Source organism: Mastomys coucha, unplaced genomic scaffold (assembly GCF_008632895.1).
Source record: "Mastomys coucha isolate ucsf_1 unplaced genomic scaffold, UCSF_Mcou_1 pScaffold20, whole genome shotgun sequence".
Taxonomy (NCBI): domain Eukaryota; kingdom Metazoa; phylum Chordata; class Mammalia; order Rodentia; family Muridae; genus Mastomys; species Mastomys coucha.
The window spans coordinates 30,685,851-30,696,261 of NW_022196903.1; positions in this window are offsets into that span (position 1 = coordinate 30,685,851).

Here is a 10,411-nt window from a genome sequence, read left to right on the forward strand (position 1 = left end):
GCTTGTCTTTGGAAGGATTTCTGGAGATTGGGTAACTTGCTATACTTCACACCCATAAGTGACTAGGCCATCAATGCTTATTAACCGAATAGTCCTGGATATGAGCTTAGTTATTGTATTTAGTTTAAGAAAGTATACAAAATATGGTCTCTCACATGCAAGGTAAGACAAAAACAGAAGGGCAGATGATGTGTGTGGACTTAGGTTTGCTCTGGCTCCTGAGCTTCAGCCTTTCTTTTGGTCCATTATCATAATGGTTCTTGTGTGTTTACTACAAAAGTCTCTCTCTTTTTTGGCATGGCTATACACAGATAAGTAGAATCTCTGCCTTTCTAAGTCTGCACTACACAAATGAATATCTTTAGAGGAAAACAATACCATGTTGTCTTATTTCACTTTTGATTCCTGTCTGCACACCTTGGACACTCTCCTTATGTAGCCAGGCAGTTACACAGGTCATGTCTGGATCCCTTCCTCCCATAGAGACTACCCCACATTCCATTTAGAGCCTGTGGTCTGATGCTCAGGTGAGAAACTTATTTCAAAGAGACAACAAAAGCAATAAGGGTAGAATTTCTAGAAGCTTACATGTTGCTACCAACACTTAATAGTCATACTTGTTTCCTTGCCTGTTCCTTTAGAACCTTAGCCTAAACATAGCTGATTCACAAAATTTCACCTTGTCTGTTACACAGATATTGATTGAACATGTCTCCATTATCTTTGCACCATCTCCTTCCACTTTTTCTAGAGATGGCCATCAAAATTTCCATATGCTGCTCTACTTTCAACCCAACCCCAAACAAAATCTCTGGTTCCATTTCCTCTATTAGCTAATACATTTCTTTATTCTCTTTTAAGCAAAATCCTAATTCTTTCCACCTTTTCTTTTTCCAATAATTTTTAAATCATTTCAATTGGCTTTTGTTTCCATAATCACCATCAAAACTGCCCTTCTAAGGCCAACAATGACCTACTCCTTACCAACTCTACTAGTAATCTGGAGACCCCCTTCTATCAGAATTATTATTATTATTATTATTATTATTATTATTATTATTATTATTTATCATTTTTGTTTCTTCTCATGTCTCTCCCACTTGACAAGTCTGGGCTAATGTCTTAGTCTAGTCTTTCCTAGGTTCATCCTTCTCCCTCATTGCCTCTTTAAACTTTTGAGGCTAGATAGCTCTGGGGCTCAGAACTAGGTCCTCTTCTCTGTGTTTACAAACTTCCTTAGTAGTTTTCTTTAGACTCTTGACTTTAAACAATGTCCCATGTGACGACTCTTAAATGTGTATGTTTATATTAGAACTCTTTCATTACATCTCATGGCCTACTCTGCATTTTTAGTCACATGGAGTAGATACCTTGCACCCAGCTTCTTGTAGCCCTTAGAGACAGCTGATGATGGTTTGCTTATTGTGCTTGTAATAGTACCTTGTAGACCTACTAGAATTATCTTTCTCTCATCTCTTGCATTAACTCAGAAAATCATCAAATTTTAGGAGGTCTAAGTATGACCTCCTACTGTGACACCATCACTTCTACTGAGGCACTATCACTTCTCACCTGAGTTAGCAAAATAACTTCCTAAGGATCTTTCTCCTTTTGCATTCCTACAGGCTATTCCATCCAGCTGCATTGTTCCTGATAAAACTGAAGGCCAGTCTAATTACTTCTCTCTCCAGCTCCCAGCCTCGGAATAAGAGCCAGTTGCAAGATCTAACACAACCTGTCTCCTATTGTGTCTGAGTTCTCTTTCTTTCCTCTTCCTCCTCATCCTCCTCCTCTTCCTCCTCTTCCTCCTCCTCCTCCTCCTCCTCTTCCTCTTCTTCCTCCTCCTCTTCCTCCTCCTCCTCTTCCTCCTCTTCCTCTTCTTCTTCCTCTTCTTCTTCCTCCTCTTCCTTCTCCTCCTCTCCCTCCCCCCTCCCTTCGGCCTCCCCCCATCCTCCTCCTCCTCTTCCTCTCCTCCCCTCTTTCTCCCCCTCTTCTTTTTCCTCCCCCTCCTCCTCCCCCTTCCCCTCCTTCTTCTCCTTATCTCTCCTTTGAAACACACTGCCCACTTACTATTTCCCAGACTTGCTTGTCTCTCCCATGTTCTGTGTGGAACATACTTCCTCCTTGTATCCTTTTAAAAATAATTGCCTTAATATTCGTATTTATTTATGGTAATTGGCATACATATATAGAGCTAATGAACAAATTAGAGTGCTCAAAATTTTGAATTTCTGAAATACTTAAAATTCCTATGTTCAGAGAATCTTTGAGTTTTTCTCCAGTTATTTTGAACTCAGTAAATTAGTTTATAGTATGTATAATTCTTCTGCTATGCTACAGAACATTAAAACAAGTTCTTCATACAACTGTACTTGGGTACACAGCAATCCAATGACCCTCTCATCCCTCCTTCCCCCTCCCTCCCAACCTCCAGTGGCCCATATTCTGGTCTCAATTATTATATGATCATTTCTTTGAAAATGTCTAAGAAACAGTAAGAACATACAGCAGGTCTTTCTGTGACAGACATCTTGATGTAATTGTTCACTTCTGGCAAGTCTTTGCCCCAGTTCTGACTTTCTCAGGACTTTTTTCCTGGCTTCTCTTCAGTGCTCTGGCCTCCTATCTTTCTGATACTCACCTTCCTCAAGTCTTTCCTTTTTAAACATGTGATTTCATACACTACATATTTCTCAGGCTGATCATGTGAATTCCCTCTTACAGTGAAATCCCATCAGGGCAATGTGTTTTTATGTTAAAATGTTATTTTGAATAGAAAATGTGGTCACATGGCTCAAAATAGTACTGAGTCCTACATCCCCCATGTCATCTGTTCCATGCTTATTGTTTTGTTTTGTTTTGTTTTATTCACTGATGTTATTAGATCGCCACCTGGTATTATATGTTAAATAAATAATAGTCTTTGAATGAATGAAAGATTAGTAGTAGCTATAAGGTCATCATATATGTTAAAAAATATCCAAATATTTCTTTGCCTCTTTCCTGCCTCTGGAGTGTACCTCTTATATATCCTAGGAGGATATGCAGGGAGAAAATTATGTCCCCCTCGATTTCTTGTACAATAATGTCTAATAATAGTGTCTATTTTAAAAATGGAGTCCTAAGCTTCTCTGCCCTGGTTGGTTCTAGCATATTTTCTTTCTGGAAAGCTTTGACACAAAGAGCTTCAGCAAAGAAAGAGACCTGCAGATCCCAGCACAAAGGCTCAGGTGCTAAGGAATAGCTTAGATAAAGTTAGAGATTGAAAACATGTGCAGGAGTGTAAGTTTAAATATATCGGGAGGCTTTCTGTCAAAAGCTCTTTAGAGGAATCAAACCCTAAGTTTTAGCGTATTGTTTTGAGAGTGTAGACCTCAGCTCCCAAAAGCTCTTAATACCAACTGATTTTCAATGATGAGAATATCCACATTGCCAATTGAACTTTGATACATTATTATTATTATTAACTTTTTGAGTGTGTGTGTGTGTGTGTGTGTGTGTGTGTGTCTGTATATGGGTATACACATGTTTGTGTGCCTTTGAGTGTATGGACTTCAGAGGAAAACCTTGCATGTTTTTCCTTATTATTATTTTTTTTTTATGAGAGACGTTTTTTCCCCAGCCATGGAATTTGATGGTTAGCCTAGGTTATCTAGCAACTGAGCACATGTCTCTAACTCCTCAGTGCTGAGTCATAAGTACACACCAACCTCTACAGTGGGAACTTTTTATGTGTGTTCTGGGGGGATTGAACTCATGTCCTTATGCTTAAAAGCAAGCATTTTACTAGCTGAACTATATCCTCTCAGCCCAACTATTTGTTTTTTTATAAGACACAATCTTGGTTGTTGTATTTTGTGCATAAAGAAATCAACCAGTGATATGTGCATGGGAAATTTAGTTTTGGCAGGGATATCTAAGAATATAAGAAAAAAAAAACCTATCAAGTATTCTCTTGTTCTTAAGAAAAAAATAGCTTCTATTTTATGTTAAGTTGAGGGACCTCTTTCTCCACCTCAAAAAAATTACCAGTAAGAAAAAATAGTAGTGGTTAGATGTTCAGAGGGCCAGTTTTCACTTAAATCTAGTTTGTGTAATGAGTTGAGATCATCAGTAAGTTGGCTGTCTGAGCCTGTGTTATTAAGTTTTTTCATGGCTGCCAGAACCAACTTAAGGGAGGAAGGCTTGTGCTTTAAGAATGCATGTCACTCTTGCCTCTCTTGCCTTCTTGCCTTTCGCTCTCTTGCTCCCTCTTGCTCCCCATCTCTCCCCATTCTCTTCCCCTCTTTCTCCATGTGGTCATGGCCAGTCTCTATTTCTCTTCTCTCTCTCTCTCTCTCTCTGCCTTTCTCTGCATTTACTACCCTCCTAACTCCCCTTCCCACCCCCCAAATAAACCATATTTAAAAAAAAAAGAATGCATATGTCATTCCATTATGGTGGAAAAGTGTGAAATAGAAGCAAGGCAGCAGCTAGTTACATTGTATCTACAGTCAGGAAGCAAAGAGCAAGTGACAAAGGCTGATGCTCAGTTATCTCCATTTTTGTTCTGTCTGGAACACTAGTTCCATGGGGTTGTGCTTCTGAGACTGAGGGTAAGTTTTCTCTCACTTGGGAAACATCTTCACAGACATTGCTAGACATGCATCTTCTAGGTGATTTCAGATCTAATTAGCAATGAAGACTGAACTCCAAAGGAGCTGAGCCAATTATTTCATTTTTAATATTCTCTAAATTTATGACTTATGCCTCAGCTGTATTTCTGTTGATTTGAAAAGAAATTCTCTTTCATATTTAATTAACCTGTACAGTCAAACAATATTTCTCATCACTAATACTGCTTATTGTGTTAAAGCAACTTTTCCTTATCGAATGAAAAATGATGTTAGGATCTATCTTGGGACTTCCTTTGCCCATCATTCAGAAACTTTCATGCGTATGAATAGAACTGCTGTTACTATCTTCAATAACAGCAAGAAAAGGACAATTGATTTTTTTTGGTGACTTCACAGTCAGCCACAAGAATAATGTGTCTTGTTCTCCTTAGACATTAATCACTGCTCTGTCAATGAAATAGGGACAGTGCCATGAAAATGTGGTGTAAGAGGCTATTGTAAGGGAACTTCATCACTTTCCATTTTTTTTGTTTCAAACTGTTAACTTGCCTGTTATTCCCACTTTAACAAATGTCTCCTTTTCACTAATCTGTACTCTTAAACCAACACAGTGCCAAGTACGGAAAGTATGTACTGAATGATCAATTGAATAAATAAATAAATTTTATTTGGGTATTTTTGATTAATTTTGATTGTCAACTGGACTGGAATGAGAAACACTTGGACTAAGAAGGCATAACTTTGGGTGTGTCTGTGAGGATTCATGAGGGGGTATAGTAGTTTGAATTAGAAATGTCTGTCCTATGCTCACACATTTGAATACCTGCCCCCTGAGTTGGTGGCAAATTGTTTAGGGAGGTTACAGCCCCATTTAGGATGTGGAATCTTGCTAGAAGCAGCATTCCAGTGGAGATAGTCCTTGAAGCTAGCCTCTCACACTTCCAGTTCCCTCTCTCTCTCTCTCTCTCTCTCTCTCTCTCTCTCTCTCTCTCTCTCTCTCTCTCTCTCTCCCTCTCTCTCTCTCTCCCTCTTCCTGTGGAGAAGAAATATGATCAGCTAGTCTCCTGCTCCTTAGGCTATGGACTCTATCCATTTGGGACCGTAAGCTAAATGAAACCCTTTCTTCCTTGAGTTGCTTTGGCTATGGTGTTTATTACAGCAATAGGAAAGTAATCACGTGGGGAAAAGAGACTCACTTTGGACGTGGGTGGTACCATCCGATGTGGTAGAACCCCAGACTGAATGAAAAGGGAAGGAAGAAAGGACGTGTCAGCATGAGCATCATCTCTGCTTCCTGCTGTACACGCAGTGCAAGCAGCCACCTCCTGCTTTGCTTGCTATGATAAACTATCTTCTCAAATCAGAAACCAAAATAAACCCTTCTTTCCTTGAGTCACTTCTCGTCTGGCATTTTGTCACAGTAGTGACAAAAGCAACTGGTGCAAAAACCATTGTATCAATAATGGCTTACACTGGGATGGCTTTACCATTGGAAGGATGGTTTCTAGGGGACAGAATGTGAAAAAGATAAAGACAATATATGGCGAGGGTAGCTGTGCTCAGTTATAAACAAAGAAGACTTCAAACTAGCTGGACAGAGTATGAGTCATCTCTGGGCTACACAGGCTGAGCCACTCTCCTTAAAGGTCCTTAAATCCATTCCTAGTTGGGTAGAACCATTGTGATTCGTGCGTTAGTGTAAACCTTTCTGTTTCCACCTTGCAGGCATGTCTCTTTTGTGGTTGGAATTTTCATTTGCTCTTCCTAAACTCTGTTGTATTTATATTTGCAAACCTGTATTTGTGTTCTGTTCCTTACTTTTAATTTTATCAGAAAAGTAAAATCACTTTTATTATGTTTAAAAACATTACAACCCAAACTAATGGCACTCTAATGAGCTCCTTGGAGAAATGTTTTTGATAGTGTCTAGAACCATAGAGGAGAGTCACTCCCTTGACAACTCCTTGTTCAAACTGACAAGATGCCTCAGTGGGTTAGGGTGCTTGCTTCCAAGGCCAATAACCTTGAGTTTGATTCTGGATCCTATATGGTGGGAGGAGAGGGAGAGGACCAGGTCTGTATATTAGTCCTTGACCTCCACATGTGTGCTGTGAAGCGAGCACACACACACACACACACACACACACACACACATGCACATACAAATATAAAAATTCTTCTCATAAAATGAATACATTCAAACTTTTTAAGACTGATCATATCTATACACAGACACATATAAAAATCCTTCTTATAAAATGAATATATTCAAACAATTTAAGATTAGTCATATGTATATACACACATTTATATATGAATCTATTTAATATATTCATAGATAAATTCATTCATTTAAAGTCTTTGGAAAATGTTTTATAAATTAGTTTTATTTAAAAATCAACACTGGGCTGGAGAGGTGGCTCAGTGGTTAAGAGCACTGATTGCTCTTCCGAAGGTCCTGAGTTCAAATCCCAGCAACCACATGGTGGCTCACAACCATCCACAATGAGATCTGATGCCCTCTTCTGGAGTGTTGAAAGACAGCTACAGTGTACTTACATATAATAATAAATAAATAAATATTTAAAAAAATAAAAATAAGAAAATCAACACATAATAGTCTATTTAGCCTTTTAAAATAACTAGTCAGGGTCACTGCGGAAGCCCTGAAGGCTGTTGGTCTCCTGTGGCTGCACTGGTTTCACTGTACTTCAGGTGACTTCTGTGACACTGTTTTCTGTTTCTGTTTGTATTAGGAAGCAGAACAAATTATTTTTGCTTCGTGATTATTTGCATTGAATATGTTTTTCATGATACTTCCCCAAGCCTTCATTTTATACTATGTTAAATCTAATACTCTATATCTAAATAAATTTCACTAGCTTCGTTTCAGGCTGTGGTGATTTTTTTTTAAATGATTGTCGAAAATACCACACTGCTTATTTTAGTTTATTAAACCTTGTATGGATTTACTGAAGTTTTGCAGTAAAAATGTTCTATGTTAGTTTTTACTATTCTGCTTTCCTAGTTTTGAGTGTAATTCCTATAGGACTCACACATAAGAAAAAATAGAGTGTTTCTGTGACTGTGATTGTAAATATGTTTTATTTTTTGGAATAAATATGAGCTTACTTTTACATTTTCATCCTCTCTGAAGTTGAGATCCTGCCTGGCTTTCATGCTTGAGCACTTTTTAAGAAACCATTTTAAAATCTATTGTTTCAATAAGAGCTGATATATCACATCATTTAATTTCATTTTAATAAGATTTAATTTTTAATTTAATTTTTTTGAGGATTTCATACATGAGTACTGTATTTATATTGTTTCTATCCCTTCCTTTTCTTCCTCCAACTCTTTCTGTGATCCCCTCCCCTTTCAAATTCATAATCTCTTCTACCTCAAGTTTGCATATGTGTACACACATATATACATATTTGCACATACACACATATGTACATATTCACACATACACACATATATACATATTCACCACCTCCCGGTACCTTTCCTGTGGCTCATATGTATAAATGTTTGTTCACTTGGGATCAGGTAACCTGTCAGGGGAGGCTCTTCCCTGGAGAAAACGGATTCCTTGTCCCTCAGATGTCATTGGTTCCCTTAGGTCCCCATCTGGTGTGAGGCCTTGTGAGAATTTCCCCATCTATGCCCACTGGTATTGTTCTTATGTAGGTAACATCTGTAGTGCAAACCCTACACTCAGGACTCAGGGAAAAACAGAGAAGGGGAGGCAGGAGGACAGTAAGAGGCAGATGGTGCCTGCTGCAGAATGTGTCTTCTAGATATGACGGAGAAGCAGCACCACAAAAATCTCAAAAGTCCAGTTGTCTAAACAAGCTATTACATTATAATGTAAGTTTGAGTAGGTTACCTTTATTTTTCTACATATAGCATTTATTTTACCTTTATATATCTTCCGTTGTGGGAAGTCTTTCAGTTTTATGATTTATCTCTTTTTTTTTATACAATGCTATACAATAAAGTTTTTGTTTCCATCCATGGTAGAACCTTGAATTTTAAAAATACACAGTTACAAAAATAATACATTTTTATGGCAACAAGAATTCAAGTAGTATGAGAAAATGAAACTTGATTTCTCTTTTGGATTATTTACAGTTAACATTCTATAATACTAATTAATATGTAAATGATATTTCTTGATTTACCAAATTTAAATATGGGTTTCTTCTGTTTATGCCCTACAGAGGCTATTTTATTGTCCTCTTTTTTCATGCTTTCTTATAATTTGTCAGCTTCAATTTTATATCCAATCACACATTTTTATTTATTTATTTATTTTTTGCTCTAGAGGACTTACTTTTATATTAAGATTTATCTGCTTCTTGGACCTATTAAAACTAGAAAAATGTTTTAATAGTTCTATGTATTTTCTGTTACCCAGTCCTTTCTGGAGCTCCAGTTATACCTGGTAGATGATTTAATATTGCCTCTGGTCTAATATTTGTCTTAATCTTTCCCTTCCTCCATATTTCAAGCTTGGACACCCCACCCCCTTTCTTCTGCTCCTTTTCCTTCTCCATTTCTTCTTCTTCCTCATCTTCCTCTACTTCCTTCTCCTTTTAAGATAGTGTCTCACACTATAGACATGATAGCCCAGGATATCCTGGAACTCACTATGCAGCTCATTGCTGGCCTCAAACTGTGGTAATTCTCTCGTCTTAGTATCTCTGAGTGCTGAGATTAAACATTGGAACCATTACACCTGGCTGCCCCATGTCATTAAATTTCCTGATTTTTCCTTTGCACTGTTTAATCTCCTATTAGTGTTATTATATACTTGTTAGAATCCAGCCCAAACGGCTGGGCTGTTCAAGCTGCAGTACCTACAGCAGCCTCCCCTTCCCCATGATACCAACAGGCACCCCACTGAGATCACTGTGAATCTCCAGCTAATAGACTTCTAGATGCCTAGACTTCTTACCAAGGGAAGTGAGTTCACATCAAAGGGGTACCAGCAGCAACACATCCTGTTCCAGCCCAGCTTCCCTTCCCTGCTTCCTGCTGGCAAATCAGAGAATCTAGCTGCAGGCTCATGCTAAATTGTCCCCAGAGACCTAGGAGAAGGGATTTTGATTCTACTATGTGGGCTGATTCTTCTTTTTACAGTTTCTGCCACACTGTTGGAACTGGGGTCTGAACTCTCTTCAGAGCTCCCTACCAGCTGTTGTCAAATTGTCTGCCCATAGTTTTAATAACTCTTCTAATAAATCTTTTACTCCCAACAATCTGTCTCTGTGTTATCTTGAACCCTGTATCTGAAGACTTTCAATATATTTTCCTTTTATTATGTCTTATGCCACTTTTGTTGATACTGATGTTTGTATTGTAGACATAAGACATGTTAAGCACTTTGGAAGCGCTCTGTACTGTGTTATTCCTGTGCTGAATGCCATGAACTTCTTTATTGAAATGTATATTCTCTAAGAGTTCTTCAGGCTTCCTTTAAGCTGTACAACTAAGCATCTTCCAGATAAGCTGTATCCTTGCAAGTCTTGCCTTTATGCCTTGCTAGCACAGCTTTGGGAACAGTTGTGTTCAGTCCAACATCTAAAAACATACACTTCTTAAGAATTCTAAGCAATGTCCCACTGTTACATTTTGGCTAGTGGTGTTGGTATTCTGTCTAAACTCCACTCCCACAGATACCTGCAGCCAGGTATGCTCATCCCCACAGTTACCTGGCAATCGCCAGGTAGGCCTGGCCCTACAAAAGGGGCTGCTTGCTCCCTCCTCTCTCTCTTACTCCTGCTTCT